The sequence below is a fragment of the Neovison vison genome, chromosome 11, assembly GCF_020171115.1.
Source record: "Neovison vison isolate M4711 chromosome 11, ASM_NN_V1, whole genome shotgun sequence".
Taxonomy (NCBI): domain Eukaryota; kingdom Metazoa; phylum Chordata; class Mammalia; order Carnivora; family Mustelidae; genus Neogale; species Neogale vison.
The window spans coordinates 185,214,797-185,224,999 of record NC_058101.1 but is presented as its reverse complement, the minus strand read 5'-3'; the positions used below and the strand labels follow the sequence as shown (position 1 = coordinate 185,224,999).

Below are 10,203 nucleotides of genomic sequence, written 5' to 3'. Positions count from 1 at the left end.
TATTCCTGAGGCAATGTCTCAAAAGAGTAGAGACCTGGAAGGGGGAGTAACCAGGGTGTGAGTGAAGGTTGGGGTCACGGCTGAAGGCGGAAGGAGGAGCTTGGCGGGAACAGTACATAGGCATCTGACTGGCTCTGCTTATGCATGCACTCTTGCCCTGGAGTCCGGGGTCTAAGAAGAGAAGAATCTCCCCATTTCAGCTCAATAGTAGGAGACAGAGCCTTACCTCATATCTACCTTGGAATTACTTCCCCGTAGTAAAGGTGTGTAGATACTGTTCAAAACAGCAGAAGTCGGGGCGCCTGGGTGGCTCAGTGGGTTAAGCCGCTGCCTTCGGCTCAGGTCATGATCTCAGGGTCCTGGGATCGAGTACCCCATCGGGCTCTCTGCTCAGCAGGAAGCCTGCTTCCTCCTCTCTCTCTCTCTCTCTGCCTGCCTCTCTGCCTACTTGTGATCTCTGTCTGTCAAATAAATAAATAAAAATCTTAAAAAAAAAGAAACCAACAACAACAACAACAGAAGTCCACTCTAATAAGAAGTGACCAAAAATAAAGGAATTGTTTTTGGAGGTTGTATAGTAGGCTGAATGATGGTCCCCCAAAAGATAGGGCCATGTCCTAACCACCAGAATCTGTGAATTTGTCCCCTTCTTTGGAAAAAAGGTCTCTGAAGATGTCCTTAAGTTAGAGATCTTGAGATAAGGAGTTTGTTCTGAAATATCTGGTTGATTCCTGAATATAATCATAAGTGTCCTTTTAAGAGACACAGAGAGGGAATGATGATGTGAGACAGAGGCAGAGATTGAGGTGATGTGGGCACAAGCCAAGGAAGCCAGCATCCACCAGAAACTAGCAGAGGCAAGGAATGGCTTCTCCCCTAGAGTCTGTAGAGAGCACGGTCTTGCTGAAGACCTGCAAGTTTCTGGCCTCCAGAACTATGAGATAATAAATTAGTGGTTTTTAAGTCACTAAATGTATGGAAATTTGTTACAGCAGCTCTAGGAAATTAAAACACAGGTGGTGAGCTTCCCATTGCTACAAGTATTTAACAGGCTGGATTCTGCTTCTGAGAGCAATGTTCTGGAGACAATCCTTGCTCAGGGCAGGAGGCTGAGTTCGGTGATACCTCATGTTGTTTTCAATTCTAGGGTTCTGCACTTGTGACTTTCACCTAGCTACTAGCCCACCAAATTCATGGCCTCATTCTGTTGCCTACTCTATCATTTCTATGCCATTAGGCTTAATGGCTAGAACATTAACAATAGGCTACTGATAGATGATTAGAAATTGTATTTCCCAAGTTGTAAAAAGATAAACTTGATCTATTACTCACTCCCTCTCTTTCTTTTCCTTTTCTCTCTTTTTTTTTTCGTGACATAAAAGGTTGAATCAACTAACATGAAAAAATTAGCTTTTCCGATTATGCAGCTGTCATTTTTCATGCTACTTGGGACTATTTGCTGGAAAAATAAATGGAGTTGGGCTGCTACATTTGTTACTAAATCATTGGAAATTCCCTTATTGCATTTTGAATCATCCTAAGACACACTTATTTTTAGCCATTTTCCTGATGTTGTCATAAATCAGGGCTCATCTCTACATCCTTGTGACTCATGTCTCATCTGCATAAATAAATATTGAGAAGTGGTAAGTAAAAATTTCTCTTTCTTTTTAAATAAGGAACTTAAACAGATGACGAGACATTCTGAATATCTGGAAGTGAAGCCCCATTGTACTAAATCTGGTCTGATTTTATTCTTCCGCTCTTTCTCCAAGGATTAAAAGTCAGTGATTACATAGAATCCTTTGGATGGTTTTCTGGGTATTTTTAACAGATTTAATTTTTTATATCCCTATTTCGGATAACATCTGACTATTTTTCCTGGACATAACCTACTTACAGCTGAGCATTACATATTTACGTGTGTTATGGAACATTTGGTTATAGATATAACCTTAGTGTTCGCGAACATGTATAAGCCCTATAAATACTGGATTTTGTATGTAAAATGAATTGTATTCAGCGGTAGATACGAATGCGGTGACATTTGAAGCTCTCTTGGCTCTATTATAATCTTGTCTGCTCCTAGTCTTAATCCTATTTTTCTCCATTGTCCTTTCATATTATCCTTCGCTCACTGCACTTTTCAAGGAGCTCACAATGTAGAGGGAGAAGCAGATGCTGGGTCAGATTTGGATTTTTTTTTTATTTTATTTCATCATGATAAATATCTCCTTTACCCCATCCCTTATTTCCCCCAACCCCCACCCCATCTTCCCTCTGGTAACTATCATTTTGTTTTCTCTAGTCCGGAGCCTGTTTCTTGGTTTGTCTCTCTCTCTCACTCACTTTTTTTTTTTCCTTTGCTCATTTGTTTAGTTTCTTAAATTCCTCATAGGAGATCATATGGTATTTGTCTTTCTCTGACTGACTTATTTTGCTTAACATTATACTCTCTAGTTCTATCCATGTTGTTGCAAATGGCAAGATTTCATTCTTCTGTTATGGCTGAATGGTATTCCATTGTATATATACACCACATCATCTTTATCCATTCGTCAATCGATGAGCACTCAGGATGCTTCCATAAATAATGCTTCCATAAATAATGTTGCAATAAACAGTGTCGGGGATGGGGGAGGAGGCCCGTATCCCTCTGAATTAGTGTTCTTGTATACCCAGTAGAATGATTACTAGATCATAAGGTAGTTCTATTTTTAACTTTTTGAGGAATTTCCATACTGTTTTCCACAGCGGCTGCCCCAGTTTCCATTCCCACCAGTAGGGCAAGAGGGTTCCTTTTCCTCCACATCCTCGCCAACACTTTCTGTTTCTTGAGGTGTTAATGTTAGCCATTCTGACAGGGGTGAGGTGATTTTATTATACAAATAAAGGGGAGTATTGAAGGCTTTTGAGTACAGGAAAGATTTGCTCCCGGAGAAGCTCAGAATGATCTGAATGGAAGGTTTAATTGGAGGGAAAAGAGCTGGTCCCTGGTCATTCTTCTGTTTAGGCAAGTTTGGGAAATGGTATTCTGGAAGAGTGATGGGGAAGGAGAAAATCAGTGGAGTTACCACGAAAAAAAACCAATGGGACTTGATTAAACCTGGGAGGTAGAGGAGGACAGCAAGAAAGGCCATCCTGTGTTGCCTCAGAGTCTGTCCTGCGGCCCAATTTCAGATGTGATCATTCCAAGGAATTCAAGAGCTGCCTGTCTTGATGCTCGAATAATGAGGAAAAGTCCAGTAATATACTTGCAAATCCACACAACTTGAAACTCCATTTGAATTGAATCCAAGTTGTTCAAAAACAAACTCCTAAAAATCAAATGACAGCTTCGCCGCTGCCCTCCTTCACGCAGTTTGTAAGCAGGATAAGCAAACTTTCAACCATCTGTTGTTTTCCTAGCTTGCTAGAGCCGACTCTAGAACTTACTCCCTGTGTAGTCACTTATTGCTTTATTAATTTTTAGCCCAGAGTAAAGACATGTTCTATAGTGTGTGTATCTGGATTAGTGAATCTGGGCTGCGGGGTGGGGAGGATGCATCTTGGGTGAGGTTTCAAGTCTGCTTTCCTGGGTCCTGGTACAAACGCAGCTGCTGTCTCCAGCCCAGCCCGCCCTCCCCACCCTCCCTACCGACTACAGTTGTCTTTTATTTGCAGCACTTGACGAAGCCATTCCTAAATGCCTTTTATCCCAGGCTGAATGTAGCCTGGCCACTTAGCTTCCACGTGACCACATCCCTTCCATCTTCTCCTTTTACAAGGGCGTGATCTCCCCGGCTCTTTCTCTGCAGTTCTGTGCCCCTCGCTTCCTGGGAGAAACGAAGGCTACACAGCCTGTGATCCCAATGGTACTTACCACGCCCACGGCTGGGGAGGAGATGCTGGACAGTTCGCCCAGCAGAAGGATATTGCGGTTTTCCTTAGAACTGCTTCGTCGCGACTGTCAGGGTCAGGGTTCCTCTAGATTCTTCAGATCTAAAGAGGTTGTTTTTGTTTAATGTGAGTCACTCAGATCTTATGGTTTCGTTGGGCCCAATACTACACCTTTGAGGACCCCAAATGATCTTTTCAAAAATTACTGGACATGTAGATTTGCCATGCCCCGGCCCCAGGGCCCTTCCACGGCTGCTCAGTTCCTCCAGGGAGCTGCAAAGTGGAAGATGAGAGTGAGCCCACGCAGGGTCTCTCCACGTGGCTCCGCTTTCCCAGGGGCTGAGGTTCTGATGGGAATGACCATGGCATTTCAGCACAGGGGCCTCCGCCGGCGGCCTTCATGTGGTTGCACAGCACAAGTCCTGTTTCCAGGCTGTTTCTGGGCTTCAGACTGTTTCCAGCACTTCGGGTTTGGACACCAGGCCATCTAGCTTCTCCCCTCGCTCTAACAGAGGCCCCGTGGTGTTGTGTAGAACGATTTTGGTCGCCTCCAGCTCCACCCATGCCTTGGACATGGGGTTAGTTTCTCCAAGGTTCTGGGATCTCCTGAGGTGGCCATCTAGGACGGTAGCAAGGGATCCAACTAGCCACTCTGTCTTGTCGACCTGCTTGGAGAACTCATCTAGTACCTTCTCTGGCAAGGCCACAGCCCCCTGGGATGGATATTCACTGTCCATTACAACCATTTCTGCAAGACTGTCGTGCCACACATAGAGGGCACAGATAGTCTCCTGAGCATTGAACCTCTGAAGCTGAAGGAGGACATGTTGAGCAGCACTGCATTGGACTTCTCTTTGCGCAGGATGCTGAGACCTAACAGCTTCATGGAGCCACACCCTTGGGCGGCCAGGGGAGACCTGCCTGGCTGCCGCCCCTTTCCCATCACCCCCACCCCAGGCCCCCGGGGACAGCTCAGAAGAAGAGCTGGGCTGTCCTCCTGGGAAGCCCTGCTGGCTACTGACAGGTTGGACACCGGTTTCCTCTTGAGGGGGTAGTTCTGAAACTAGATCAAGAAGCCGGCAAGAAACAGAAAAGATGTCCTCTGCAAAGAGCAAGAGACGAGGTTCTAGTGTTGCTTTGCCATTAACTAGCTCCATCACTCAGGAAAGACACTGAAACTTGAACCATCAGAGCTTCAGTTTCCTGGAAAATAAAAGCTACATTATATCAATAGTTGTCACCTCAGAGGGATGGAAGATATTATGATCACTTGGAAGGCTAGGTATATGAGTTTAACACTCATGCCAAACACCAAGCTTCCAAGAATGTTAAGAGCTTAGGAAGGAGGAAACCAAGAGACTGGAGTAGATATATTTTTTTAAAGTTCTGGAGATGCTTTTGATAGAAATCATCCCCAACTTCATTCCCACCACTTCCTGATACTCTCTGGATTAGATTCATATCTAGGATCTCTTTTGTCTCTAACATTAAATGACTTACTCAAAAGACAAAAAAAAAAAAAATTATGGAAATGTAAACTAAGGCAACAATGATACCAGTACACACCTACTAGAGAGGCCAAAATCTAAAACCCCAACAACACCAAATGCCAGCAAGGACATGGAGGAACAGGAACTCTCATTCACTGCTAATAGGAGTGTAAAATGGTACCAATGCTTTGAAGACAATTGGGCCGTTTCTTACAAAACTGAACGTACTGTTACCATGTGATCCAGAAATCATGCTCCTTGATATTTACCAGAGTAAATGAAGACCTATGTCCACACAAAAATCTGCACATGGCTAGCAACTTTATTCATAATTGCTAAAACATGGAAACAGTGAAGACGTCCTTCGGTAAGTGAGTGGTAAGTAAACCGTGGCACGTCCAGACAACGTAATATTATTCAGCACTAGAAGGGAACGAGTTACCAGCCATGAAAACACATGAAGGAACCTTAAATACATGTTACTAAGTGAGAGACACAGATCTGAAAAGGGTTCATACTGTATGGTTCTAACTATATAACATTCTGGAAAAGGCAAAACTATGTAGACAGTAAAATAATCATTGGTTGCAAGGATTTGTAAGGGAGGCATAAATACATGAAAGACAGGATTATTAGGAAGGTGAAACTACTCTGTATGATGCTATAACGAGAGATACATGTCATCATACATTTGTTCAAACCCATTGAATGCACAACACAAGGAGTAAACCCTAACATGAACTGTGGACCTGGGGTGATCACGATGTGTCAATGTAGCTTCAGTTGTAAAAAATGCACACCCTGGAGGAGGATGTTGATAATGGGGGCCATGCATGTGTGGGACCAAGGGGCATATAAAAAATGTCTGTACCTTTCACTTAATTTTTCCATGAACCTAAAACTGCTCTAAAAAATAAAGCCAAGGAAATAAATAGGGTATCATGTTCAGGACCAATGTGAAGGCTTGCTTCTGAAGCCAAGTACCTTTCATCTTGAGGTAACACGATTGAAGAAAATGTAGTCTGAATGTGAAATGCTTTATTATCCAAGTGAACTGAGAGAGAAGCACCATGGGAAGGAAAGGAAGGAGTCTTACTTGTAATGAAAAAACGTTTACCTGGAAAATTAATGACAACTCAACTATTAGTAAGACAAATCGTATGTGATTTTTTTTAGAATTCAATATTTTTTGAGTGTGTAATTTTAAATGATAGGGTTTTTCTCATTATCCTACCATGTAATTTGGCAAGTAAACACACACACACAAACACTAACAAACAATTATCTATTAAAGTATTTTAATGATATTATTCTGCAATGATTTCCCATTGGAAACATTCAAGACATTGCATTAGACTTTCTTTTTTTTTTTTTTAAGATTTTATTTATTTATTTGATGGACAGAGATCACAAGTAGGCAGAGCAGTAGGCAGAGAGAGAGAGGGGGAAGCAGGCTCCCTGCTGAGCAGCGAGCCCGAGGTGGGGCTCGATCCCAGAACCCTGGGATCATGACCTGAGCTGAAGGCAGAGGCTTAACCCGCTGAGCCACCCAGGCGCCTGCATTAGACTTTCAAATGAGGTAATGTCCCATCTCTTCCTACTTCTACACTGTGGTTGCATTCTAGGTCTATCCTAAAAACCGGGATGGCAAACCTAAGGATAATTTAGAATTATCCTTTGTGATAATCTGTAAATTCTATATCCCTTTTTTTCTTCCCACCTACCCGCGTAACAGTCTCTCCTCACAGATTCCTAAGGGCATTGTAAAGTAAAAAAGACTGTCCTTGAAAACAGACTACCCATATGAAAATCAGAATGGAAAACTACTTCTTTAACATTGCCATATCATATTTTGTCAAGCACTAGATAAGGCATTAGGAAAAGAAAGTCAAACAATGTATAGTCTTAACTCTGAAGATGTATATATTTTAGTAGGAACAGCAGCAAAGCAAATCATTTCAGTGTGGGATAGCTGTCTCCAGGTGATAATACGGAAGCACAGAGAAGAAATTTCTAAACTAGGTTGAGAGATAAAAGAGGATTTCTTTGAAGAAGTGATGCTCCTATGTTTGAACCATGTTGTAGAAGTTAGACAAGAAGGGGAAAAAGAGAAGAGAATGAAGAAAGCTTTAACGAAAGAAACAGCGCGACCCACTGTTTCCATCCCAGAGAAAATTGGGGGAAAGGAACAAAGAAAGCTCAGGAAAGAGACAGGACACTTCTGAAAGACACACAAAAGCCATGATTCCTAGACTAAGGAATCTGAACTTTATTCATCAGGCTATGGAGAACTGTCAAAGGATTTTTATGCACATGAATGATATGATAGGGCAAGCATTTTATAGCAGTCGTTCTGACAGCATTCTGAATAATAGTTTAAAAGACAGGCAAGGATATTAATTAGGCGGTTAATGCAATCATTCAGGCACACAGGGTGAGATCCTAACCTAAAGTGATGACGTTAAGATGGAAGAGGAAGGTGGCTAAACTCTTCGAGGTGGAATTCCACAGACTGTGTGACTCACTCACTGCAGGAGGTGAGGGAGAGGGAGAAGGTGAGGACGTCACATGGGCTTCTGGCTGTATCGTTGATTGAGATAGAAAATGTAAAATTAACCAATTTTCTGAAGAATTCTTTGAAAATGTTAACTTTGTGGCTTACACACACACACACACACACACACACAGAGTTAGGCAAATAACATATTCTGAGCAAAAGTTGGGAGAATACATCCTAAGTTGAATAGGAGTTATCTCTATTTGGTAGATTTAGGGATTGGATTTCCTTTTTCCTTCCTATGTTTTGCCTATTTTCTAAGTTTTATGTAATGAATATGTATTATTTTTAATACTAAAAAAAAAAAAAAAAAAAGGTCAAGGGACACCTGGGGGGCTCAGTAGGTTGGGTGTCTGCATTTGGCTCAGGTTGTGATCTCGGGGTTCTGTGATCTCCAGCCCTATGCTGGGCTCCCTGCTCAGCAGAAGTCTGCTTCTCCCTCCCCCACCCCCACCCCCACGCTTGCTCTCTCTTTCTCAAATAAGTAAATAAAATCTCAAAGAGAGATAGAGGGGGAAAAAGGTCAACGTAGCCAAGAGTACTACAGAGCCTTAAACTCATAGCAAGGAAGTATCTATTCGTTCGGCAATATGGAAGTCATTTGAGGATTTTACCAGAAGTCTTCTTCCATGGATAGAGTTGTATATGGGTTCAGAGGAAATAGAAATAGAAAGCATGGAGGAGGGGTGTCTGAGTGGCTCAGTTAGTCATCCAGCTCTTGATTTCCAGCTCTTGAGATCTTGATCTCAAGGCCCTGGGATCAAGCCCCACTTCAGGCTCCACACTCAGCAGGGAGTCTGCTTGAGGATTCTCTCCTCCTTTGTCTGGTCCTCCCCCAACCACTTACACACTCTCTCTTTCTCTCTAAAATTAAATAAATAAATCTTAAAAAAAAAAAAAAAAGGAAAAAAGCACAGAGGCTGCTTTCAAAAAGCTTGACTCTAAAAGGAAGCAGAACTATGGTTGGAAACATATGATGAAGATATCAGTTCAAAAGAATGTCTAGAGATGGACTTATGTCAGTGTGTTTACAGCTGACAGAAAAAGCGAATACAGATTCAAAAGTATAAGACAGGGACCGGATGACTATTGAAGCACTAACTCTAGAGAGACAGTAAGACATTGAACTCAAATTTCAGTGAAGAGCCTTAGACTCAAAAAGACTTTAGCCAAAATAAGAGGAAATGAGGAAAGGATGGTAGAAATAGAAATAAAGGGACAAGAATTAAACACATGCTTTAGCCTCAAATTCTTTCCCAAATCCTATTTAGATAGCAGTAAAGCTAATTAATACATGGAAAGTATAAAAATGCAAAAGGAATGTAAACATCAGCAGTGTAGTTTTAAAAATTGAAAAGGGGATGGGTGAGTGGTAACTGGCTTAGCAGACCTGGGAAACTAGAGAAAGCTAGAAAGTAACCCAATGTACATCTCTCCTACTGCAGAAGACTCAAGAATTGGAGGAACCCTCTTGCAGAATGCAGGCGGCACAGGGCATTCCTCCAGGCAAGAGTCTGGAAGAGATTTCCTGGGAAACCTGGCCCACCCACAAGAAAAAAAACAGAAATACTGACATGGGGGATTCTGCAAGAAAACAACCAGCCAAATCACCGGACAGTGAAGCCCACTATCAATAAAATCCAACCAGCAGCACAGAGATGCCCAAAAAGAACACTGGAAAACAAACTTAAAATTTAAATTATACCAATCAGAATGGAAAACGCAATAGAAGGATTGGAAGAGAAGGTGAAGAAATCTAGAAATCAGAAGAAATCTTAGAAGAACAGAGAAAACATCAAAGAAAAGAAAAAATGAGAACAATTTAAAAGAGCCAATATCTATATAAAAAGAGTTCCAGAAAGGGAGAATAAGGAAAGCAAATGGAATGGAGAAAATCAAATGAATAAAACAAGAAAATTTCCCCAGAGCTGAAGGATATGAGTTTCCAGATTAGAAAGAACCAGCAAGTGCCAAGTTCAGTGAATGAAAATAGAACTACACCGGTACATTTCATTGGTGAATTCAAAGAAGGAGGGGGAGATGAGGGAGAGAAAGGATTTTTTTTTTCCCCCACGATGCAAAGGAAAAACAGGTCACATAAGAAGGATTAGGGTTTTGAGTGGTTTTGGACTTTTCAACAGCAATGTTGGAAACCGAAAGACACAGAAAGTGGCTTCCAAATTCGAGGGAAAAATCATTTCCAGCCAAGAATTCGAAACCTGGCTAACCTATCAAGTACATGTGAGAATAACAACATTCTCAGACATGCAAAAGCTC

At 41.9% G+C, this 10,203-nt stretch overlaps 1 pseudogene; it reads right to left on the bottom strand.

The window, feature by feature from the left end:
- Nucleotides 1-4,325: 4,325 nt before the first annotated feature.
- Nucleotides 4,326-4,765, bottom strand: LOC122890389 (annotated as a pseudogene).
- Nucleotides 4,766-10,203: the final 5,438 nt, after the last annotated feature.